Raw genomic sequence first — 27,257 nt, forward strand, 5'->3', positions numbered from 1 at the left:
TCTTTGATTTCTTGGCTGGCCCATTCATTGGTTAGTAACATGTTACTTAGTCTCCACATATTTGTGTTCTTTACAAATTTTTTCTTGTGATTAATTTCTAGTTTCATACTGTTGTGGTCTGAAAATATGCATGATATTATTTCAGTGTTTTTGAGTATATTGAGACTGTTTTGTGACCTAACATGTGGTCGATTCTAGAGAATGTTTCATGTGCACTTGAAAAGTATGTATTCCATTGTCTTGTTGAATGTTCCTTTTATCATTATGTGGTGTCCTTCATTGCTCTTGTAGTGTTTGTTTTACAGTCTGTTTTGTTCAATGCAAGTATTGCTACCCCAGCTTACTTTTTGCCTTCATTTGTATGGTAAATGTTTTTGCCCCCTTCACTTTTAATCTGCATATGTCTTTAGGTCTGAAGTAAGTCTCTTGTAGCCAGCATATAGATAGGTCTTGTATTTTTTTTTTCTATTTAGTCACCTTATATTTTCTCATGGAGCATTTAATCCATTTACATTCAAAGTAATTATTGGTAGGAATTTGTTTTATGGTTGTTTTTCTGTTTCCTGTTCGTTCCTTTCTTCTCTTGGCTCTCTTCCCTTGTGGTTTGACTTTCTTTAGTGATAATGATTGGATATTATTCTCTTTATTTTTGTGTATCAATAGCTTTTTGATTTGTGGTTACCATTAGGCTCATATATAACATCTTAGGCATATAGCAATCTATATTAAGTTGATAGTGGCTTAAGTTTTAATCCATTCTAAAAGCACTGAATGTTTACTCTTTCCACCCCACATTTTATGTATATGATGTCATATCTTATGTCTTTTTATTTTGTGAATCCCTTGACTTTTTTTTTTTTTTAGATATAATTGATTTTACTGCTTTTGTGTGTTAATAATTCATACTGGTTTTATAAGTGATTAATCTACTTCTTTCATTATGTTTATATTCACCTGTAAATTTTTTTCCATTCCTAATTTTTCCTTTTCCTAACTTTCTGCTTGATTATGACCTTTATTTGCACTGAAGAAATTTCCTTAACATTTCTTGTAAGGCTGGTGTAGTGATGATGAACTCCTTTAGCTTCTATTTGTCAGGGAAATTCTTTTTTATCTCTTTCTATTCTAATGGTAGCCTTGCTGGGTAGAGCATTCTTTGTTGCACGTTTCTTTTTTTCCTTTCAGAACTTTGAAAATATCATGCAACTCCCTTCTGGCCTGCAAAAAGTTTCTACTGAAAAATCAAGTGATAGACTCATGTGGTTTCCCATGTACATAATTGTTCTCTTTTATAGCTTTTAAGATTCTCTTTTCATCACTATGTTTTGCCATGTTAATTATTATAAGTCTTGATGTGGACCTGCTTTAATTAATTTTGTTGGGGGATCTTTGTACCTCCTGGATAGACATCCATTTCTTTCTTTAGGGAAGTTTTCAGCTGTTTTTCCTTCAAATAATTTTTTGCCTCCTATTCTTTTCTTCTTTTGGGACTCCTTATGATGTGAATGTTACTATGCATGATGATGTAATTGAGTTCCCTTAATCTATTGTCATTTTTAATTTTATTTTTTTCTTTTTGTTCAGCTTGATTGCTTTCCATACTCTACCAGCTTGCTGACCCATTCTTCTGTGCCCTCTAATCTGCTGTTGATTCCTTTTATTATATTTTTAATTTCAGTTATGGAGTTCTTCAATCTGAAGAGGTTGTTTTTTATATTTCTCATCTCTTTGTTGAAGATCTCACTGAAATCCTCCACTGTTTTCTCAAGTCTGGTGAGTATCTTTATCAGGCATATTGCTTATCTCTGTTTTAGAGCTCTTTTGCTTTATTTTGCCCTGTTCTTTCATTTTGGGATATTCCTCTGTCTCCCCATTTTGTATTAACTCTCGGTATGTGCTTCTGTGTGGTAGGAAAATCAGTTAAATCTCCTGATTTTGAAAGTAGTGGTTTCATGAAGTGTTCCTGTGGTTCCTTAATAACACAGTATCTCCTGTTCACCAGAATCAGGCACTTCAAGCATATGTCCTATGTTGGTTGTCTGTGTCCGAGTTGTGGCTGAGCCTCATTTGCCTTCAGTCCATTTGGCTCCCATTGGCCCACTTTGCCTGTTGTTGGTGCACCAGGAGGGTTTTGTCTCTGCGCTGAAATGGGATCTGCCTGGGGCTGTCATGGGCTAGTAGTTTGGTAATATCAGCAATCACACCAGATACCTGCCCCTTCCCCTATTTTATCTGCAGTAGGACCAATATGCAGGGTGTTCTCCCATGCCTTGTTTCTGGAGAGACTTCCTTGGTGAGTGGGGCTGGCGTCAGACCAGATGCCTTTTGCCATTCCATTTGCTGAGGCTACAGTTGAACTGATCGGCAGGGTACTTTCTCCGCCCTGCCAGCTGTAAGGTTTGGCTGCTGGAACTGCAGGTGCTTTAGTGTGTGATCACCTTCTCCTCTTACCAGGGCAGGAGTTATTTTGCAGTGGTGAAAGCTGGGGCTGCTTGCAGGGTGTGTTGGGGCAGGAGCTGCTTTGGAGGAATGCCTGCCAAGCAGGGTAGGTTGGATGAGTCAAGTACACAGGAGCATGCCATAGCAGGCTATGTGGTTGCAGCAAGATAGGTGGAGAATGTTCACATAGGTTTCTGCAAGTGTCTAGCTATCTAGACTAGTGTATGGGGAGAGAAATGACACCTGCCATCTCTTTTGATCTTGGAGAAGTCTTCTAAACATCAGTTCATGTTCTGAGATTAATAAATCTTAGGCAAAAGGATGTTTAAGTCTTCAAAAATACATCTTAGCTCAGTAGAAATGAGAAAGTGATGCATACAGATATTGATAAAGAGTGCTAAAGAAATCAGGACCTGAGCCAGTGCTTCGGCAAGGCTCCAGTATGTTCACACCTCCCTGTATCCATATGTGTTGGTAGTGCCTTCTCATACAGGGTCTGTGGTTGGTAACTGATTACTTTAATAAATATGATATGAGCAGGTAAGATGAATGCAGAAACTGTAGAAGTGCTTGTGCATTAATGCTACTTTATTAGTGCTCTTAGACCCCTGAGACCACCAAGCAAATAAGTCCAGACTAGGCCTCTGGAGTATGATGGACACCCAACTAACAGTCATCGACCGACTCAAATATCTGAGAGGCCAGGCTGTCTCCGCTGACCCTCAAGCTGACCATGGTTATCATAGATGCTCAGATGACTGTACCTGAGACCAGTACCTTCCAGCAGAGTCCAGCTCATGTTTCCTACCCATAGAATAATGAGCTAAATAAATGGTTGTATTAAACCAGTCAGTGTGAGACAGTGTTACAAAGCACAAGCCAGCTGACACTTATTTAACCACTTCAATGCTGACAGCCTATTAGCATATTTTAGCCAGGAATTACTTAACCTCAGTAAGCTTTTAGAATTTCCTCAGTTTGTAAATATTTCATAAAAACAAGCTGGTTGCTATGTAAAGAAAATTACATACCCTTATGCATACATTTTTTGGTTGTTACCTAGGTAGACAACCAGTAAATACAATCAAAGTCTTAGGAATATTTACAAGTTCTAGGTAGACATTTATCAAATTTTCATTATTATGTCTAGGCACATTCTTTGCCCACCACATCCTATATAGTAGTTACCTGCTAAGTGCACATCTATGCAATGCATTTGTCAACTCAGAAGAACAAGGCCAGCAGTTATGCTTGATTATACAGAATAAATACATAGTGTGAAAATTGAAATTAGACATGCTTATTAGAAAATGTGATGATTATTTCTATTCCAGGGCCAAATTAAATAAAACGCCTTATTGATCTGGATTGAATTTCAATTTGCTAAGGTTGGTGCCAGCCAACTCCTGTCCTGCAATGTCTGAAGAGAAATGCTTGCAAGTCCAATAACCTATTCATCACAGGTGATAAAAAAAAAAGTCAATAAATTACTTTTTACTACAGGAGAAATTTCTGCTTTATATGCCAACAAAGAGTTGAAATGCCAGAAGCAGTTGAGGACTAAATTACTAAACACTTATTTTATCACATCAGAACGTTAATGCCACTGCTTGATTACAACAAGCAATCCAATTGCATGAATTTGGACTCTAAGGCACCCAGGCTTTTATATTCATTAGAAAAGTTATTGATTCTGGAAAGTTACCACTAATAAAACTACACTATTTTCTCAGGCATGTTATATAGGCACCGACAGATTATTTGATCAATGATATTGAGCAAAGGCAAAGTACTCATTGCCTCTAATCTCTTTTCCCTCCCTTCTAAATTATACATTGGTCTCAACGGCAGCTTGATGAGTAAACATGGACCCTATGTGAGCCCAGAATGTACCCCTCTGTGTACAACAGAAGGTTCTTATTTGGCCTCACACAGCTATATATGATTTTTGATAGTAAAACTTGAGTGTTTTGATTAAAAAATAATAAAAACCTAAAGTTAAAAAGGACAATAAAATAATATGAAATTATGTTAGTAAAAATTGTACATTTATACAAAAGTATAATTTTGTTATGATTTGGTTTTAGCAAAGTCATACATAAGTTATGCACTTGCATTTATCAGCTGCTTGAATGTCAGTGGAAAAATACTTCCTTTTTTTCTATTTTTCTATATTTTTTTATTTTAGAGGGAGAGGGGCAGAGGGATAAAGAGAGAGACAGAACCTTAAGCAGGCTCCACATTGCACAGAGCCTGACATGGGGCTTGATCCCATGACCCTGGGATCATGACCTGAACCGAAATCAAGAGACACTCAACCAATTGAGCTACGTAGGTGCCCCTGAAAAGTTACTGTTTCATCAGTTAAAGAATACTAGGAACTTCTATGAATGCTAGAACTCCTAGGAAAATGGTGAGGTAGGAGGATCCTAGGTTCACGTTATCCCACGGACGGACCTACAGTATAGCCACATCAAGAACAGTAGGAGGGGGGGAGATGGGTCAGGGAACCAAACTCCTAGTGAGACTAACCACAAACAGAAGGGGCACCATAAGCAAGCAGAGGGTAGAAGAGCAGAACCCAACCAGGCATCCTAGGCACGGGGGACCTGCACTGGGAAGACAAGTCCCTACAATATTTGGCTTTCAAAACTAGCAAGGCTTAATTCCAGTACTTGAAAATTCAGTGGGCTTAGCTCTGGGAGCACTGAAAGCAGTAAGAAATTGAAATTGCCCTTAAAGAGCCAGTATAACAAACAACCCCTTGGAGAAACAGCATAGAAGCAGTAGTTTCAAAAGCACCTGGGGTGTACATGAAGATTTTTTTTCCATTCCCCAAATAATTTAATTCTATTGGATTTTCTCCTCAGCCTATAAGGGTCTTCAAACCTTGATCATCTTAAGGAAAAACAACAACAACAACAAGCAAATAATACATTTCCAAAACCCTTAACTTGCACTCCACTATATTCTTCCTTCTAGCTATCACATCATATTTCTTCCCTTTTAGCAAAACATCTGAGTAGAATTGCCATTCAGGCAGCTAACTTTGTCAGCCTCTGGACATCAACTTAGCATGCTATATTCTTTTTTCTTGGAGGAGGGGGTTGGGGAGGGAGTTATTTTTTCCCATTTTATTGAGAAGTCATTGATATACGTTACTAGATAAATTTAAAGTGTACAGCATGATGGCTTTACCTATACTGTGAAATTATTACCTTAATAGGTTCAGTTTCATCCATCATCTTTTCTAGATAGAACTAAAAACAAATTTTTCTCCTTCTGATGAGAACACGTAGGTAGGATCTAGTCTCTTAAAAACTTTCCTCTGTATCATACAGCAATATTAACTATAGTCATCATGTTGTACATTATATTCCTAGCATGTATTTATCTTATAATGGGAAGTTTGTACATTTTGACCACCTTCCTTCGATTACCCCTCTCCCCACCTCCCACCTCCGGCAGCCACAAATCTGATCTCTTTTTTTATAAATTTGTTTTTAGTTTTTTATTAGATTCCACATGTGAGATAATACAGTATTTGTCTTCCTCTGATTTAGAAAAATGTCTTCAAAATCCAACCATGTTGTCACAAATGGTAGGATTTCTCCTTATTTATATGTGTCTATATGTATTTATATGTGTGTACATATATATATGTACATATATAAGGTTTTAAATTTTAATTCCAGTAAGCATACAGTGTTATATTAGTTATTAGTTTAGGGTGTACAATATAGTAATTCAATTCTATCATTACTCAGTGCTCATTATGATAAGTATACTCTTATTCTGCTTCACCTATTTCACCCATCCCGCCTGATATGCTTTATTTTAAATAAGTACCCCCAGTTAAAGTCATTATTTTTTTTCAACAAGAACATTTTTTTCACTTGAAACATACTTCAGAATACATGGTTCTAAAAGATATATATGTGTGTGTGTGTGTGTGTGTGTGTGTGTGTGTGTGTGTGTATATATATGGCATTCCATCCAAAAAAAATAGAATGCACATTTTTTCATGTATACACAGAAGAATTGCCTGGTTAGATCACATGAAAAGAGGCATAACAAATATTACAAATTTAAGATACATGAAGACTTATTTACTAACCTCAGAATGTGCATTGGATGGGCATGGATCTTTAGGAGAGACTTTTCCAAGAACAAAAGATCTGGCAGGTGTCATTTCTTCCCTCTAAACCCCCATGGTAGCTAGACACCTACAGGAACTTGCACAAGCATCTTCCACCTAACTTGCTAACACCACAAACTATGACCCCACATTCTCCTGCAGATTTGCCCCATCCAATCCCCCCACCACTCCTAGGCAGGAGTCCCTCCAAAGCAGCTTCTATACCATCTCATCCTGCAAGCAGCCTTAGCCAGGACTGCCACCACGCCAAAGTGATTCCTGCTTTGGGCACAGGGAAAGATAATAACACACAGAAGTGCGACAGCAGCACCAACAGTGCAGAGTGCCCCATCAATCAGTGCATCTGCAGCCCAAACAGATTGGCTGGGGACAGGAACATAATCTGACTTCCTGCACCACCCACCAACAAAAACCTCTCAGGGAATAGATAGAATAGCTCTGCAGTTTGGAGTCACTGCATCTCCCATCAATTGGACGCAGGATATGGTTTGCCTGTAGGACCATCCCAACGATGAAAACCCCTCAGGGCACAACATAGGGAGAGAGTCCTGTGGTTTGGTGTGATCACAGCCTCAGGAAATGTACTGAGGACAGACATCCTGTCTAAATGCTGATACTGCTCAACTATAAGTCCATGGGGCTGTAGACTGGCTCCTTAAAAGCCCTGGGACCAAAAACCTGGCCCGTAACAGGCAAAGTAGGCCATTGTAGCTGAATGGGCTTAAGGCAAACAAGACCCAACCAGAAAAGCAGGGTACATGCAACCTGCATATGACACATCCATACAATGCCTGGTTCAAATGAACAGAGGACAGTGCACTACAAGGCACCACATGAACACTTCTTCAGAAGGCTGCTACTTCCAAGATCAGGAGACATAGCTGATTTCCTAACACATAGAAACACTGAAAGTTTTTCAAAATGAGGAGACAGGAATATTCCCCAAATTAAAGAACAGGACAAAATCAAGCAAAAGAGCTAAATGAAACAGAAATGAGCAATGTGCCTGATAATTCAAAATAACAGTCATAAAAATATTCACTGAACTTGAGAAAACAGTGGAGAATCTCAGACCTTCAACAAAGAGATGGAAAATGTGAACAAGAACCTACCCACGTTGAAGAACTCAAAAACTGAAATTAAAAATATACTAGAAGCAATCAACAGCAGATCAGAGCACATAGAAGAATGGGTCAGCAAGCTGGAAGACAGAGTGGTGGAAAGCAACCAAGCTGAACGGAAAAGAGGAAAAAAGGAGAAAAAAAATAATTAAAAAAAAATGACAAGAGCTTCAGGGAACTCAACAATATCAGCAAGCATAGTCAAATTTGCATAGTAGGGATCCCAGAAGAATAGTGAGAATAGGGGACAGAAAAACTATTTGAAGAAATAATAGCTGAAAACTCCTCTAATCTGAGTAAGACATACACCCAAATCTAGGAGGCACAGAGAACTCCCAGCAATATCAACCCAGGGAGGTCCACACCAATATATAATAATTAAAATGGTAAAATGTAGTGATAGGGAATTTTAAAAGAAAAGAAAATAGTTACATACAAGGGAAATTCCATGAGTCTTGTCACTTGATTTTTCAGCAGAAACTCTGCAGGCCAGAAGGGAATGGCATGATATATTCAAAGTGCAAAAAGGAAAAAAATATGCAAACAAGAACACTCACCCATTTAGACTGTCACTCTGAAAAGAAGGAGAGACAGAGTTTCCAAAAAATTAAAAGAGTTCATCACCATTAAACCAGCCTTACAAGAAATGTTAAGTAAATTCTTTCAGTAAAAATGATGGCCCTAATCAGGAATAAGAAAATTAAGAAAGGAAAAAATGCACAGGTAATTACAAACACAATTAAAGAGGTAGATTAGTCACTTATAAAACAAGTACAGAAATTAAAGCATAGAGAAGTAAAATCAATTATAAAAATCAGAGGATTCACAGAATAAAATGATGTAAAATATAACATCATATACATAACATATGGGGATAGGGGAGTAAAAAATTTAGTGCTTTTAGAATGTATTCAGACTAAGCCACTATCAGCTTGATATAGACTGCTATATGCCTAAGATGTTGTATATGAGCCTAATGGCAACCACAAATCAAAAAGCTATAATAGATAACACAAAAAATAAAGAGAAAAAAAATATGTCAGTAAGGAAAGCAATCAAACCATAAAGGAATAGAGTAAGAAAGGAACTAAGAGGAAATAGAAAAACAACCATTAAACAAGTAACAAAATGATAATGATATACTATCAATAATTAATTTGAATGTCAGTGGATTAAATGCTCCATGGAAAAACATAGGGTGCCTGAATGGGGGCGGGGGGGGGGGAGCAAGACTTATCTATATGCTGTCTACAAGAAATTCACTCCAGACCTAAAGACACATGCAGATTAGAAGTGAAGGGCAGAATACATTTAACATGGAAGCAAAAAGAAAACTAGGGTAGAAATACTTCTATCAAACAAAATAGACTTTAAAACAAAGACTGTAACAATAGAGAAAGAAGGACACTGCATAATGCTAAAGGGAACAATCTAACAAGAGGATCTAACAATTGTAGATATTTATGGACCCTGCATGGGAGTGCCTAAATACATAAAACAACTATTAACAGACATAAAGGAAGAAATTGGCAGTAATACCATAATAGGAGTGTACTGTAATACCCCACTATCAATGGATTGATCATCCAGACAGAAAATAGATAAAGCAGCAATGGCTTTTAATGATACATTGGACTATACTGACCTAACAAATATATTCAGAACAGTTCAAAAATAGTGGAATACACATATTTTTCAAGTGTGCATGGAACATTCTCCAGAATAGACCACATTAGGCCACAAAACAAGTCTCAACATATTCAAAAAGGTTGAAATCATACCATGCGTATCTTCAGACTAGAAGACAAATTAGAAATCAATCACAACAGGGGCACCTGGGTGGCTCAGGTGGTTAAGTGTCCAGCGTCAGCTCAGGTCATGATCTCACATTTCATGAGTTCGAGCCCTGTATATGGCTCTGTGCTGACAGCTTAGAGCCTGGAGCCTGCTTTGGATTTTCTGTCCCCCTCTCTCTCTCTCTGCCCCTCCTCCACTCATGCTCTGTCTCTCAAGAATGAATAAATATTAAAAAAAAAAAATCAACCCACAAAGAAATCAATCACGAGAAATAACTCGCAAAGAATATAAATACATGGAGGCTAAATAACTTGCTAGTAAACAATGGATTAACCAAGAAATCAAAGAGGAAATAAAAAAATACATTGAGGCAAATAAAAAAGAAAACACAAAGCTCCAAAATCTTTGAGATGCAGAAAAAGCTCTTCTAAAATTTTAGCAATATGGGCCTACCTCAAGAAGTGAAAAAATCTAAACAATCTAACCTTAAACCTAAAAGTCCTATACAAAGAAGAAAAAAACATAACCCAAAGCCAGTAGAAAGAAGGGAGTGATAATAATTAGAGCAGAGATAGATGAAATGGAAATAAAAAAACAGTAAAATAGATCAATGGAACCAGGAGCTGTTTCTTTAAAAAGATCAACAATATTGAGAAAACTCTGGTCAGACTCAACAAAAGAAGAAGAGAGAGGACTCAAAAAAATCAGAAATAAAGGAGGAGAAATAAACTGACACCATGGAAATCCAAAGATTATAAGAGAATACTAGGAAAAAAGTATAAATTGGACCATCTAAAACATGGATAAATTTCTGGACACACAAAATCTTCCAAAACTGAATCTGGAAGAAATAAAAATTTGAACAAACCAATTACCAGCAATGAAAAACTCCCTACAAACAATAGTCCAAGACGAGATGGCTTCACAGGTTAATTCCCCCAAATATTTGAAGAAGAGTTAATATCTATTCATCTCAATCTATTCCACTCCCCCAAAAAAGAAGACAGAAAGCTTCCTAATCCATTCTTTGAGGTCAGTTTTATCCCAATGCCAAAACCAGATAAAGACACTACAAAAACAAAACAAAACAAAAAACTACAGACCATTATCTCTAATGAATGTAGATGCAAAAATCTTTAACAAAATATTAGGAAATCCAAATCAAAAGTATTAAAATAATTTACCATAATTAAGTGGCATTTATTTCAGAGATTCAAGGGTGGTTCAATATTGCAGATAAATCAACGTCATACATCGCATTCAGAAGAGGAAGGATAGGGGCACCTGGGTGGCTCAGTTAAGTGTCTGACTTCTGCTCAGGTCATGATCTCACAGTTCTTGGATTCTAGCCCTGCATCAGGCTCTGGGTGGACAGCTTGGACCCTGGAGCCTGTTTCAGATTCTGTATCTCCCTCTCTCTCTGCCTCTCCTCTGCTTGCACATGGTCTGTCTCTCAAAAATAAAAAAAATAAAAAATAAAGAGGAAAGATAAAAACCACGTGATCATCCCAATAGATACAGAGGAAACATTTGACAAAGTACAACATCCATACATGGAAAAACTCTCAACAAAGTATGTTCAAAGAGAATATACCTCAAAATAATAAAGACCTTGTATGAAAAACCCACAGCTAACATTAGGCTTTTTGGTAAAAAAGAATTGAAAGACAACGAGGTCCACTCTCAGCAGTTTTATTCAACATAATACTGGAAGTCCTAGCCACAGCAGTCAGACAAGAAAAAGAAATTTAAAAAATCCAAATTCATAGGGAAAAAATAAAACTTTCACTATTTGCAGATGACATGATGCTTTATGTATAACACCCTAAAGATGCCACCAAAAAGCTACCAGAACTGATAAATTCAGTAAAGTCAAAGGCTAAAAAGTTAATGTACATAAGTCTGTTGTATTTCTATACACTGATAACAAAGTAGCAGAAAGAGAAATTGAGAAAACAATCCCATTTTCAGTCACAACAAAAAGAAAAAATATATACTTAACCAAGTTAAGTATAAAGGTCACCAAGGAGGTGAAAGACATGTACTCTGAAAACTATGAAACACTGATGAAAGAAATTATAGATGACACAAAGAAATGGAAAGATATTTCATGCTCATAAATTGGAAGAATATTGTAAAATGTCCATACTAGGATTTAATGCCATCCTTATCAAAGTACCAAAAATATTTTTAACAGAAGTAGAATAAATATCCTAAAATTTATACAGAACCATAAAAGATGAACAGCCAAAGCAATCTTGAGAAAGAAGACTATAACTGGCACTATCACAACCCCACGTTTCAAGATATACTACAAAACTGTAGTAATCAAAACAATATAGCATTAGCAGAAAAGAGACATACACATTTCTAGAGAGCCCATAAATAAACCTACACTTACATGGTTATTAATCTGTGACAAAGGATGTGAGAATATACAATGGGAGAAAGAGAGCTGTTAAACAAATGGTGATGGGAAAACTGGATAGCTACATGTAAAAGAATGAAATTGGACCTAAATGTGAGACCTGAAACCATAAAACTCCTAGGGGAAAAAAAACATAAGCAGTCATTTCTTTGATATCAGCAATAGAAACATTTTTAAAAGATATCTCTAAGAAAGCAAAATTATATTATAGACAACACCAAAATAAAACGGTTTTAAACAAGGAAGGAAATCATCAACAAAATGACAAAGTAACCTACTGAATAGGAGAAGAAATTTACAAATGATATATCCTAGAAAGGGTTGTTATACAAAATAAACAACTTTTATAAGTCAACACATATACACACAAAATAATCCAATGGGCAGAGGACCTGAATAGACATTTTTCTAAAGAAACATGTAGATCTCCGACAGATGAAAAGATGCTCAACCCAATTCTAAGGGAAAGTGAAAATCAAAACAATGAGTTACCTGTCACCTCACACCTGTCAGAATGGCTAAAATAAAAAACACAAGGTATATAAGTATTGTTGGTGAGGACATGGAGAAAATGTAACTCTTATGCACTGATGGTGGAAATGTAAACTGAAGTAGCTACTGTAGGAAACAGAAGACTTCTCAAAAAATTAAAAATAGAATTATCACATCATACAGTAATTCCACTATTTACCCAAAGAAAATAAAAACATTAATTCAAAAAATATCACCCCTATTTTTATTGTAGCATTATTTACAGTAGCCAAATATGCAAACAATCCAAATGTCCTTTGATAAATGAATGGATAAAGAAGTGGTTGTATATAAAATGGAAACAGTGAAATCTTGTCATTTGCAACAACATGGCTGGATACAGAAAGTTATAATGCTAAATGAAATAAGTCAGTCAGAGAAAGACAAATACCATATGATTTCATTGATATGGGTGAGTTAAGAAACAAAACAAATGAACAAGAAATTAGAGACAAAGAAAAAAATTATCTCTTAAATATAGTGAAGAAATTTGGTGGTTACCAGAGAGTAGGTGAACTGGAGTGGGTGAGATAAAGGGGATTAAGAGGTACAAACTTCCCGTTACAAAATAAGTCGGGGAGATAAAAACAATAGCACAGGGAATATAGTCAGTAAGATTATAAAAATACTTTGGTGACAGATGATGATTACACTTGCTCTGGTGAGCACTGAGTCATGTATAGAATTGTTGAATCACTATATTATACATCAGAGACTCCTAGCATTGTATGTTAATTATACTTGAATTAAAAAATTTAAATTAATATTAACATAAGGATAGTGTGATACAGTAGATATAATGAATGGAAGTCCCTAAAAATCCAATATGGATAGCTTAATTACTTTTTATATTTTTTTTAGAAAATATGGTTTTAGTTATTCTGTGGTTATTTTCATTTTAAGTATTAGAATCACCTTGCCAATTTCCACAAAAATCCCATTTTAATTGGCATTTCATTGAATCTATAGATGAATTTGAGTAAAAATAATATCATAAAAATACTGAATTTTCAAAATCAGTGAACAAGGACATACCTCATCAATATTTACCACTTTCTGTTCTCTCAGTCATGTTTGTAGTTTCCACTATGAAAATTTTTCCACATATTTTGTTGAGTTTATCTATAAATATTATAAATTTTTGATGCTCTTATACAGGGTATGTTTAAAATTTTTATTTTGTAATTATTTGTTGCTCGTATATATAAATGCAATTGATTTTTGTACATTGGGAATGTGTCCTGCAGTCTTGTTACATTCACTCACTAGTTTTAATAGACTTTTTCTAGATTTCTTAGAACTTTTCATGTGCATGAAAAAATTTAAGGTATATATTCTTCACAAAATCAGTTAAGAAAATGAAAAATCAAACCACCTACTGAGAGACAATGTCTGTAACCTGTATCTGACACAGGACTTATATCCAAAAGGTATAATGCATTTTTACAACTACTTAACAACCACCACCACCATGATTATAGTAATAAAAAGAACACTTGCAAATAGGCTAATGTTTTAAACAGATGCATAATGATGTAAGATATATGAACCACAAGCAGATGAAAAGCTGTTCAACATTATTAGTTATCAGAGAAATGCAAATTAAAATCTCAGAGATATCAGTACACACACATTTACTGAAATTAAAAATCCTAAAATCACAAGATTTTGCAAGGTTGTAGAGTTGTCAGAACTCCTAAACGTTGCTGATGAATTTGTAAATTGTACAACCACTTTGGGGAGCACTTCAACAATTTCATACTTTTAAACCAAAGGAAATGGAAATGCACGCCTACTGAAATACTTATATAGAAATGTTCACAGCAGCTTTATTCATAGTAGCCCCACAATGTCCCTCAAGTCATGGGCATGAAAAAACAAATCATGATCTATGCATGCAACGAAATAGTCAATATAAAGGAACAAAGTATTGATAGTTGTGATGACATGGATCTTATGTTGTTTCAGATGTCTTTCCTAAGTAGATGGATTTTTCCCAATACAGTAAAACAATCTTTGCTAGAAAAATGGACATTTCATTCAGTATGTTTATTTCAATGTTTGGTGTAATAACAGTCATTTTAAATTCTATGTTTTGGTGGTATTTAAAAACGTTGACTCTTTAACTTTTTTTGTGTGTGTAACGTTTATGTATTTTTGAGAGAGAGACAGAGTGCCAGCTGGGGAGGGACAGAGAGAGGGGGGACAGAGAATCTGAAGCAGCTCCAGGCTCTGAGCTGTCAGCACAGAGCCCAACGCAGGGCTTGAACTCACGAACCATGAGATCATGACCTGAGCTGAAGTCAGACGCTTAACCAACTGAGCCACCCAGGTGCCCCCAAAAAACAGACTCTTGAGGCAGACTGCTTAGGTTTGAATCTTGCCTTCTCTTATAGATAACCATTTTCTCTCTCATTGCCTAAGGTTTGTACCTGTAAAATGATATAATAATAATAGGTGCCTCAAAAGATTATTGTATTAAATGAATTGGTATGGTAAAGCATGTTTCAAACATTGGCAAATCAAAGCACTATTTAATGTTAGGTTTTAAATATTACTGAACTTTCCCTATGTCCCAGTTTTCATGTTTCTTGTTTCATGTTTCATGTTTCATATATTCCTTCTCTGGATCCTCATCTAGTGATTAAAGTTTTTAATTTTCATCTCCTTAACTGTTAGGAAGCTATTTCTTGCATTATAATATTTTAATAGTTAGATTTACAATTTGAGCTTATATATATATATATATATATAAATTCTGAAGTTAATAAATATTTTTACCTCTCCTTTAATTCAAAGACCTAAAATAATTTATTTCCCATCACCCTTCTCAGAGCACATTTACAATTGTCAGATTTTTTAAATTTCTAGCTTGTGTTAGAACCTACAAATAAACATTATTTAAGATTTTATGAAATAAAAAAACCATATAGATTTATCCTTATATTTCTTATTCTCCCTTCTTTGATGGATTTTAGACCTTCTTTATGGGACCATTTTCCTTCCTTTTTGACAGAATTTATTTTGTTGAGGGTTTTTTTTTTTCAGTTTTTAACATTGTGTTCATCTTTTTTTCTTTTTTTTAATTTTTAATTTATTTTTTTTTAATTTACATCCAAATTAGCATGTAGTGCAACAGTGATTTCAGGAGTAGATTCCTTAGTGCCCCTTACCCATTTAGCCATCCCCGCTCCTAACACCCTCTCCAGTAACCCTCTGTTTGTTCTCCATATTTATGAGTCTCTTATGTTTTGTCCCCCTCCCTGTTTTTATATTATTTTTGTTTCTCTTCCCTTGCGTTCATCTGTTTTGTCTCTTAAAGTCCTGTTGGGAGTTTTTTAGAAGCCAACTTACTCAGTTTTCTTCATGTCTATTTTGTTTTCATTTTTGAAAAATACTTTAGCTGTGTAGACAGTCTAGATTGACTATTATTTTCTCTGAAAACATTAAGGACTTTTCACTGTAATCTGTTGAGAAGCAAGCTGTCAGTCTAAATTGTACCTCAGTATTTGTACTTCCTTCTTTCAGGTACATGTGAGCATGACAGTCCCAACTCCAGTTAATATTACAATTTCCAGCTTGTATATTGAAGCTACATAAACAATAAAGATTCAGGCTCCAAACCAATGACAGGGCAGTGGATGTCAGATTAACAGGGGAAATCTATTTTTCCTCCACTGTCATTCAAGTTGAGACAGCAGTGAAGTGGATTGATTTTCCATTTCCCAGTGTTCTGGATTTATGTAGGTGGTCTCAGATAGGAAACTGGGGATTACAGGGATCTCTTTCGGGATATCTTATGGTCCGAGAAGACATACGGGTTCCCTGGTCACTTTTCTCCTTTTCTTCCTGCTTAGCTCCTGCTGATAGAGTCTTTCTTGATGTTCATCTATTGCTTTAGAAGTTATGTGTTTATTTCTGTGTCCCAGTCGAGCAGTTTTATTTGTTGTGTAGCATGCTTCTAGTCACCCGATTCCTCATTTCCTCCATTCCATTTCAGTTTATTAGGTTTAAAGGAAAAATATTAACAAATACGCATATGGGGTTGGTCTTAGAAACCATGTCTATCTTGGGAGTTAGTGTATCAATAACGTAGCATAAAACATAGCACATCATAATTTCTTTGTCTTAAAAGTGTTCTTAAAAAACCAAATCCCCATATTCATCCCCTGTATGAGGCAAAACAGTGCAAAATTATTTAAATATCATCTTTTCCTTATTTCTCGGAATATTGTTCAGTGTTTGACTTTATCTACAGTTACTGCTTTATTAGCTATACCTCTTTGGTTTTTGTGTTGTTGTTGTTGTCTTTTTTTTTTTTTTTTTTTTTTTTTTTAATTTTTGGGACAGAGAGAGACAGAGCATGAACGGGGGAGGGGCAGAGAGAGAGGGAGACACAGAATCGGAAGCAGGCTCCAGGCTCTGAGCCATCAGCCCAGAGCCCGACGCGGGGCTCGAACTCAGGGACTGCGAGATCGTGACCTGGCTGAAGTCGGACGCTTAACCGACTGCGCCACCCAGGCGCCCCATGTTGTTGTCTTTTAATAGGTTTTGCCTCTGGGTTTACAATATACATCTTTAATACAGTCTACCTTTAAATAATACCTTACCACCTCCCACAAAAGACTCTTACAACAGTATGCTTTAACTCTCTCCTTCCCAACTTTAACTTACCACAGAGTACCTTCAAAATAGTTTCACTGACAACCCATAGTAACTTAAGAACCCTGGAACAGCAGGCTTCCATTCCCCCTCTGGGTTTTAGTATTGCCATACATTTTACCTCTGCATATGTTATATATTTTGCAGTAGTTTATTCTTGTCTTTAACAATGAATTTTAGGTGCGTCTGGCTGGCTCATTTGGTTGTGACCGACTCTTGATTTCAGTCCAGGTCATAATCCCAGGTCCTGCAATGAGCCCCTCATCTGGCTCCGTGCTGAGTATGGAGCCTGGTTAAGATTTTCTCTCTCTCTTTCTGTCTTTCCTCTGCATGTTGTCTCTCAAAAGTTAAAAAATATTAATTTTTTAAATGAGGAAGGTATTTTACATTTACCTCCATAGTAACATCCTGGTACTTTTTTTCCTGTACATAAATACAGGTTTTTGTTTGGTATAATTTTTCTTGATCCCAAAGAGCTCTTGTATTGTTCTTTTAGTGCAGGTCTGCTAGTCACAAATTATCAGCTTTTGTTCTTGAAAAAGGTCTTTACTTCACCACCGCTTTTGAAGGATGGTTTTTCTGTTTGCTACTTCGGTAGTTCCAGGTTGACCTTTTTTTTTTTTTTTTAAATGTTGTTTCATTATCTTTTGTCTGGCTTTATTTCTGTTGAGAAATCTCAGTCTTTGTTCCTCTGTGTGTATTTTGTCTTTTTTTCTCTTTTTTTTTCTCCAGGAGCTTTAAAGTTTTTCTCTTTATTACTGATTTACAAAAATTTCACTATGTGGAGAATTACGGTATTTTTCTGTTGGTTTGTCCTGATTTTAGTCTGCTGAGTTTGTTGGATTAGGGAGTTTATGATTTTCATTAAACCAATGAAAGATTCAGTCATTATTTGGTAAATATTTTTCTTCCTTCCCAATTTTTTTTTCCCCTCTGGTATCCCAATGACATGTATGTTATATGATTTCTGTCTTCTCACTATTCTCTGAGTGGCTATTTTAAGTCTCCTTGCATCACATGATTTCGTTTTTAATAGTCTCTGTTGTGATATCTTCCCATTTATTTTTTTTCCATAGTTTTTAATGTGCTCTTAAACCTAGTTAGTGACTTTTTCCAATTAGATATTATATTCTTTAGCTCTAGAGGTTCCATTTGTTTTGTTTTGTTTTTCAATAGCTTCCATTTTTCTTTTTCACTTACCATGTTTTTTTTTAATTCTTAGAGCACATTTGAAATATCTATCTTGGGGCGCCTGGGTGGCTCAGTCGGTTAAGCATCCGACTTCGGCTCAGGTAATGATCTCACACAGCTTGGGAGTTCAAGCTCCACATCGGGCTCTGTGCTGACAGCTTGTAGCCTGGAGTCTGCTTTGGATTCTGTGTCTCCCTCTCTCTCTGCCCCTCCCCTGCTCATACTCTGTCTCCCTCTGTCTCTCAAAAATAAATGAACATTAAAAAAATACCTATCTTAAGGCTCTTATCCATCATCTCTGTTTTTTCTGTATCTGTTTCTATTGACTGATTTTATCCTAATTATAAGTCATATTTTTTTTACCTGCCTAGCAATTTTGATTGAATGCTCTGATTTATTAATGTTATACTACTTAGTGTATGAGTTTTGTTGTCTTTAAAGTATTGACATTATTTTAGCAACTATTTAAATTACATGTAGATCAGCTTGTTTGAAAGCTAGTTTTCAAACTTTCTTAGGTTTAGATCTTCATCTCCTAGTATTTCATCAATAATTATGGTAAGTTGCATGGCAGAGAGGCTTTGCAGATGTAATTAATGTTATTAATCAGTTGACCTTTAGATAGTAAGATTATTCTAGATATTCTAGGTGACCTCAAGCTAATCACATGAGCCTTTAAAAGATGAAGCAGAAGAGAATGTAAGATTATAAGTACAGGAAACATTGAACATGTCATTATTGGCCTTGAATATGAAGGAAGCCACAAGCTGACCATTGTGAGAGGCCTCCAGAAGCTGAGAATAATCCGCATCCACTAGTCAGCACAGGAGCAGAGACCCCCTTCCTACAATGTGGAAATGAAATCTGCTAACAATCTCAATGAGCCTGGAAGAAGATTTTTCCCCCAGAACCTCCAGACAAGAGTGCAGATGAGTGGGCCGCCTTGTGAGACCACAAGTGGAAAACCTAGCTAACGCACACTATGCCCCAACTTGTGATCCATAGAAACTATAAGAAATGGGCATTGTGTTATGCTCTTAAATTTGTGGTAATTTATTATGGCAGCAACAGAAAACTATACTCTCAGCGACAAGTCGTTTCAACACGTGTGGTGAATCTTTTACGTCACCATGGTATAAACAACACACCTACTCACATGCACGTGCAGAGATACGTGCAATCTCAGAGCTCTCAATTTGTGGTTGTTTAGAATAGGCTTTTTCTCTGCTTTTCGTGCCTTTGATTTTCAGCATTGTCACTGAGACTTGCTATTAGTTTGTATCATTTTACATTAATCCTCTTTACTGTATGTCACCCTCAGCATTTTCCTGTTTTACTTTTTTTCTCTTTTCCCCACTTCTTTCTCTTTCTGTGTATGTGATGCTTCTCACAGTCCCTTGGTTTTCTGTTAATATAATAACATAATTATATACACAGCTAATTAATTAACTCATGTGTATTTTTGTCTCAGTCAAGAAAATACATTGCATTTTGTGAGGTGTTTGTATTTTCATTGCATACTTAACCGCAGAGTGACATGTGGATGCTTCTCTAATGTTGGATAACTTAACAGAAAAAAAAACCACTAGTGGTACATGATGCTTGAGAATGAAGAAAATTTGGCTTCTGAGAAGCTTAATTATTACCATATTTGGTTTTTAGAATTAGATTTGATATGGTTTTTATTTTATTACCATCAAGAGAAAGGTTAACACCAACACTCATAATTTAAATGTGGTTTTAAGTGCTTTGTTAACAGAGGGATTATAATGCATCAGTCTGCATGTTTATGTGAATTGAAAATTTTATTTTCTTTTTTTATGTAGCTTATTTTGTAATTACGAATATGAGCCATAAGTTTAAGAGTCACTATAGATTCCATTCTGTCTTTCACATCTAAGGACTTGTCCATCCCTGAGAGAGTTCATGTTTTCCTAGATCTTTACTATTGACCCCAAGGAAGAAAAATAAATTTGATTATTAAGAGCTATATGTTAGCTGCTATAAAAAAAAAAATTAACCATATACACTTTACAGAGATCTAACTTGCCCTTTGGAGGAAAATGTTTCTCCTTTTACTGGCATTTGCTGACTAGACACTTGATGGGAGTATCACAGGAAGCATGCTGACCTCAAATGGTTGGTTGAAGGGTCCCTTTCAGACATGGGCATCTCTCGTTCTGTGATCAACCTCACTGCTTACACAGCTGTGAAGAGCTGCCTTTCAAGAGCACCTTGAGTGCTCTCAGAACATGTTTGTTCATTTGTGGATTCCTTTATGAGGAGAAGGGCCTCAGGAAATAGTTTTGAATAAACTTTTTAGGCATTTTCACTGATTTGTTGTTTAAAGCATATTTTGAACCTGTTGGGTAAATTTGGCATAAAGGAACATTTTGACATTTTAACAGAATCTGATCTGCAGATTCAGTTGACAACTTGAAATAATTGTCACTACTTTTTTTTTTAGGAGGAACAACACCTTTGTTTTCACAAAATTAAACTTTGAACTATAATGCAATTAATGTATGATTGAGGCTTTTGCTTCTGATTTATTTGAAACCTGTGTTAGTTTGGCTAGAGTTTGTGGTTGGAGCAAATCATCAACTAATGTGGTGCGAATGAGCTTATCAAATGTAACTCCATGAAATAAAATATTTTATTAAAACTAGATGAAGTCAGAGACATTTGATGTTTTCATTCTCTAAAGAAAAAAAGTCTGTTGAAATCCATGGACCTAAAATGTAGTCTCTTAAGTTATCAAAAAAGCCTATTTTAATACAGCTTGGAAATATTTTATCTACCCAATATTTTTTCTTTTATGAGACTAACTCTGCAGAGAGTCATCTTCTTTTATGAAAATAACTCAGGAAAAGTCATTTTTCCTTCCTGTCAACATTTAAATGTTGGTAGCCCCATCTTTATTGAGTTGCATTCAGCTGGTTGTGTTTATGAAGCTAATCTATAAGGTTAAAAAAATATATAGGAATAGTATTTAAAATATTTCAAATTTCTTATTAGTTAGAAACTAAATCTATTAATATTGTTCCCAGAAATTCATTATTGCATTGGATTCCTCTCATCTGAGCATAGCTTAGATGTATTATTAAGATATCGGGTGAGAAAATTCTCAGTAGTTAATTTATTCTAATTAATAAAGGCCTGTATTCTAAATGTGTTTATTGGTAGGGCTCCCCAGGCTCTGATTCAGTAATTTCATTCAACAATCATATATTAAATGACTATTGTCTGTCAAGCCCTGTTCTGAATATTAAGGGAACAATAAAAAATTCAAATTCATACCCTCAGAGAAGCTATATTGTAAGGAAGGATATAGGCAATGTACAGACATATAGTAATGTCAGGTAGTGATAACTTTGAAAAGAACAACAAACAGACATTAGGGATAGGAACAGGTAGAGGCAAGTAGAGAGTCATGGGCATGGCCAGGGAAGACCTGTCTAAGGAGGTGCTATTTGAGTAGACAACTAGACGTGGGGGAGAGAGCCTGCACACTCCTGAAGAGAGAGGGTCCGGGGGAGGAGCAGCAGCTTGTCAGGCAAGATGGTGTGTCTGAGGATGAGGGAGGAGAGGCCAGCATGGCTAATGCTGAGGGAGAACATGGGAAGAGGGAGATGAGGTCAGCAAGGGAAGCCAGGCATTTCTAAGCCATCCTTCCTATAGAGTAAGCTTCCAAAACTTATAAAGAAATTAAGTCATGCGCTCATTTCAAACCCATCAGCGATCTTCACTGCTGTCATCTTAAGACCCAAAGACCTCAGCACAGCACATAAGGTTGTTCCTTTCATTAACTTTACAATTTCCTGACCCAACCTCTCCCTCTTCCTTTAATTCAGTATTGCAGATACACCAAACTAATTATACCTTCAAATGTGGTGCTTTCTTAGTTCAGAGTGCCCTACTTCCCCTCTTACTGTTATTACACACTGTTGATTATATTCTTATGAGAAGCTTCTCTAATTTTCCAAGTCTGAGTTAGATGCCCTCCTATGATGACCCAAACCATGTGCACTCTCACCTATTATAAAAGTATCTCATTGTCCTATAATTGCCTATTGACTTTTATATTTCCTCCATTGGACAGTATGTACCCTAAAGCCAGAGACTTTTTTCCCTATAATTTTATCATCAGGACATAGTATAGTACATGGTTCATACTAGGAGCTTGATAAATGATAGAACATTACATGAGTAAATGAAAATTGTTACACAGCAGAGAATAAAGTTCCTACAAAAACTATGTAGAATAAAAAGAGCACAAGGTTTGGGGAGCACCACTATTTAAGGAATGGGGAGGAACAAAAAACATGAAAAATACAAAAGGAATAAAGATGTAAGAAGAATGTGCAGTGTACTGAATTGCAGTGGTCCAGGAAAAATAGAATTTTGAGAAATGGATGATCAATAATGTTAAATGGATATAAAAGTTAAGAATAATGACTTTAAAATGTCCAATAGATTTGACAATTAAACAGATATTGATGATTTTATGAGAGGAGTTTCAGTATGTTCATGGATCCAGAAGACAGACCATGGAGTACTGTATGGGACCATGGAGTAGTAAATGGGACAGAGGAGTTTGGTGACAGCACAGCTTTGCTGTAACATGGAAGGAAACTTTTTGTGTTCTTCGTTATCCTACTCATCGCCTTCTATGGATGGTGAATTCTGGGAACTAATTGATGTTTAATTCCCTGAGTGGCTAGGTCATGACTTTTGAACATTCAGGACAATAATGATGGATGTTGCAAATTTGGATGAGCTTGCAGAAGAGACCAGAGAAAAGAAGAAATGTGGAAAGACTCCAGAGGGGGAGAATTCCCAAGTAAGAGTAGTTTGAAAGACTAGATCAAAGGAAGGTTCACTGGGTGATGGGTGGCACTTTGCAATGGATCCTGAAACAGAGAGATTGAGAAGAGATACCTATCTATGGTGGCTGTGAAATTATACCTCACAGGTTTCTAACTAGAGACAGAGTTACTGACCTAGAGCCTGGCTCATGAGCTTTGAAATCCATCTTGTGTTTGTGCTGTGGATGCACATGCTGTGGATTGCTCTCAGCCACTGCTCGAGGGCAGCAGCAGGGACACTAACCAGCCTGTTCCTGGGAGACGTGAGCTCCCCATGGCCGACTGTGGCTCAGGGTCTCCCCAGTGGTTTTGATGCAACTTGCTGAAGCTGGACAACAGTCTAAGATGCTTTCCACAGCCTTCCCTGGGCACTTTATCATTTTCCCTCAATTTTACCTTACCTTTACCATTTTCCCTCAATTTTACTGTAATAAAATCCTTGCATACTTAATCCTGCATTAATAGTTGCTTTCCAGAGGACTCAGACTAACAGGTGAATAGTCTGTGACACTGCCTTTCCCATTCATGTTTCTTCAAAAGGTATTTAATATTATGTCAGTTTATCACTAAAGCTCATTGAAACAGGTTCTTCTTTGTCAGGGAGTGATAAAGTGAAATGATGACAACTGTTCAGGAATGCCATAGGTTAAGGATAGAAGCTGCTCACAGCACAGAGTCACATGTAGATTATGCAGTGATATGAAGTCCTCCATATAAGTAAAACTAGGAGTATCAAAGTGATGCTTCTTAAGCTGAAGATGCAATTATGTCATCCAGGAATCTTATTTTATATCTCAAAAGAAATGATGTGTTCCTGATTGTGAAATATCCTAAAAAGTAGAAGGCATATAATAATATAGTAATAGAACAAAATAATACCATATAGGATTCAGCCTCAAAGATATTACATACTAGAACCACAGGGCACTTTTGTGACCACTTACTATCATCTCCTAATTATATATATAAGAAATGAACAAAGGGTAGATGCCTTGCTCCAGGTGGTGCAGACTGCAGTCACTAAGCCAGAAACAGAAGCCATTTCTCCTCCTGTATCTGACAGATAACTGTGGTCTAGTGCTCTTTGGAACACACTAGAGAGAGAAACTGTAGCCCATTGAGATTCCACAAGATCAAATATACAAACAAATATGACTGGATCCAGGAATAAAGAACTACATTCACATATATTTCCCATTTAAATAATAATATACATTATTGATCAAAGGATAACTATATGCCTTGCCCTTACTATACAAGGACTCAGGAATTCCTCGAACAACTCACAAGAGGTAAATAATATTCTATAAAAATGAATCATCCAAGATTACATAGTACCCAAGGTTACATAGTACCCAAGGTTACACAGGTAAGCCCTCTTCCTCTTAACTTCAAAATGGGGACTGGCTAATGAATCTGAGGTATTTTTTGAACTTACCTAATTTTCTATCTGAAAACCTACCTAAATTGACTTTAGATACTTATGCATACTTATTTTTTCATATAATTTGTTTTATCACAGAAAAAAAAGTAACGGATGCATTTAATGGTTTTGAAAACATTTAAACAGGTGGACCTCAAAATATATGAAATGAGCATATTGCTGTTGTTTACTCTCGTTTCCCTTTTTTCTGTTTTTTTTTTCCAAAAAAACTCAAGTGCCAAGTCCTATGAAGACTTAAAAAAAAACTGGTATTTGTTTTGTTATGTTTCTTAATACAAAAAAATTGTAAAGCATTGATTTATGCAGTGACCAAAATAATAATTCTAAACAATAAAAGCAGATGTTACGAACTCTGGACAAGATGTGGGAATGTACTGGACCGCCTTGCAAATAAGCTGCTTTTGTTCAAATCAAGTATAAAAATTAGTTTTAAAGCTTCATTTTAATATACATTTCTGATTTGAGCATTACCAGTAAATATTATTTGTAACTGTTAGTTTTCTTTCTGCAACTCTCCTGGTTATATATTTTATTGAAGCATTCACTGTTATCAAGAGAAGAAAGAGTTCAATAAACCATGTGTTCAGAAATGCATGGCCATAGGCCAAGAAGTTAAGTAAACTAATCTGTTTTTCCCATCTTTCCTTGTGCTATAGCCTTAATTTTAAAACTCTATTGTTCTTCACAATTTATGAGATGGTTAACTCTATGCACGTTCTGTAGCAAGGTAGACCAGAATCTTCTCATCCTGCATCTCTTATAATGTCACCTGTACTTTTATCTATTCAGCCATAGATATCTAGGGTAATAAACAAGGTGATTGAAAAGATGAGGAAAGAGCTTAGAGAGATAATATTGTCCTGAAAGTTTGTGTTATCATTTTTGGTCAAAGTCAGCAAGAGGAAGTTTCTGTGCCTGGTAGATGTGTCCCTGTAAGTTTTGACGGAAAGAGCAGATGGCTGTCATAGTCTTGTGACATGAGGTTGGAAGCCATTTCTACTAGGTTTAATAAGGGATGACCCACATGAAACTGAATGGGCCTTCTGAGATGGAGGAAAAGAGAAAAAAGTGCAACTCGATGGTGACAGCCAAGAGGCAGAGAGACTGAGGGAGGAAGTGTGAATTGTGGGAGAAAGAAGGCAGGAGCCAATCCACTAGACCTGCTACAGAATAGATAACTTAAGGAAGTTCAGGAAAAGGCATTTTGAACTATTTTCTGGATTCTGTGGTGTATTTGATTTTATAATAGATATATGTTTTCCTTCCTGGGATGGGATTCTACCTTCCTTCCTTTTTAAAGGTTATGCCCATGAAAGTGTTTCAGAATTGAGACATGAGTTATTTTAAACATAAATGACTTTTCTAAAACCTCATATAATTGAGTAGGACAGAAATTTAGATACCACATCCAACCTTTTGAAAAAACTTATACTCAAAGAAGTGAAGAGATTTCCCCAAATTTGTAATGTCAATATTAGTGAATACAGGACAGGAACCCATCTGATCTCCAATTTGTTTTCTTACTGCCATAAGTGGTCTTGTTTCGGGCTGCTGTAACAGAACCCCATGGCCTGGGTGGCTTATGAACAACAGCAGTTTGCTTCTCATGGTTCTGGAGGCTAGAAAACTAGAGATCAAGGGGCTAGTATATTTGGTGTCTGGTGAGAATCCACTTCCTGGTTCATGCATCACTATCTCGCTGTGTCTTCACATCGTGGAAGAGGAGGGAGTTCTGGGGCTCCGTTTTATAAATCCTGTTCAAGAAGGCTCTACTCTCATGACCTAATCATTTGCCAAAGGCCCACATCTGAACACCATCATACTGGGGATTAAGATTTCAGCATAGGAATTTTGGGGGGATACAAACATTGAGTTCATAATAGAAGGGAATTTTTTTTTTCTCTGATGAAACCAACCAGTTAAAGTAAAACTACCAAACAAGCCAACAAAAAAAACCTAGTTTCAAAGGGGATCCACACACTACTTTAAATAATGGAGTAAGGAGAAATAAGACAAGAAGCCAATGAGTCCTCCAGCTGCCTTAGAGAGTTGACACAGTTGGCGAACACAGGTGGAAATACAGGTGGCATGTGAGAATTTAGGGATAGAGTATTCTATCTGGATAGAGTGTCAGAGGGAAAGGGGGAGAGAGAGAAGTAATGACCACAAAAATCAGGAAAGCCTCTAGCAGATGATATGAGTAGGGGTATTTGGGAAAGAGATAAATGCCAACCAGGCTTCCTATAGAGCTATCTACACATAGAATATTCTATGCAAAACACTGGGATGGTTACTGGTCTGGCGTTTTGCTCCAGTACTCCCCTTTTATGCTGTTTTCTGTATCACAGGAGCAGAATATCTACACACTCCCTTTTCCAGACTCCCCTAGGGCAGATTTCTAGTAAGTTGCTGATAACAGGAGACACTGGCAATAGATTGAGAGGTGGGAAGAAGGGCAGACCCTTATTTTCAGCCAGTGTTTTACTCCTGGCAATGCACTTGGCAAGTGACGAGTGCCAGCCTGGGTTCCTGCATTAGCAGCACTGGAGGCTCCAGCAGCTTTGTTAGCCCAGTGCTCCTGGGCTCTGACTCCTGCAGTGTCACAAGGAGTGTGGGC

At 36.3% G+C, this 27,257-nt stretch overlaps 1 long non-coding RNA gene across 2 annotated transcripts in view; it reads left to right on the forward strand.

Moving 5' to 3' along the window:
• LOC121039720 (uncharacterized) overlaps positions 1 to 27,257 on the forward strand; it is a 125,036-nt gene that overhangs the window by 91,537 nt on the left and 6,242 nt on the right. The window contains exon 3 of one of the 2 annotated variants that reach the window (XR_005794952.1): positions 3,774 to 3,902. The exons of the other annotated variant lie outside the window; for it this stretch is intronic. This is a non-coding gene — a long non-coding RNA (uncharacterized LOC121039720). The remainder of the gene's footprint in view (positions 1 to 3,773; positions 3,903 to 27,257) is intronic. 2 annotated transcript variants of the gene reach the window in all.

The sequence above is a fragment of the Herpailurus yagouaroundi genome, unplaced genomic scaffold (genome assembly GCF_014898765.1).
Source record: "Herpailurus yagouaroundi ecotype Mexico unplaced genomic scaffold, PumYag 181, whole genome shotgun sequence".
NCBI classification, from domain to species: Eukaryota; Metazoa; Chordata; class Mammalia; order Carnivora; family Felidae; genus Herpailurus; species Herpailurus yagouaroundi.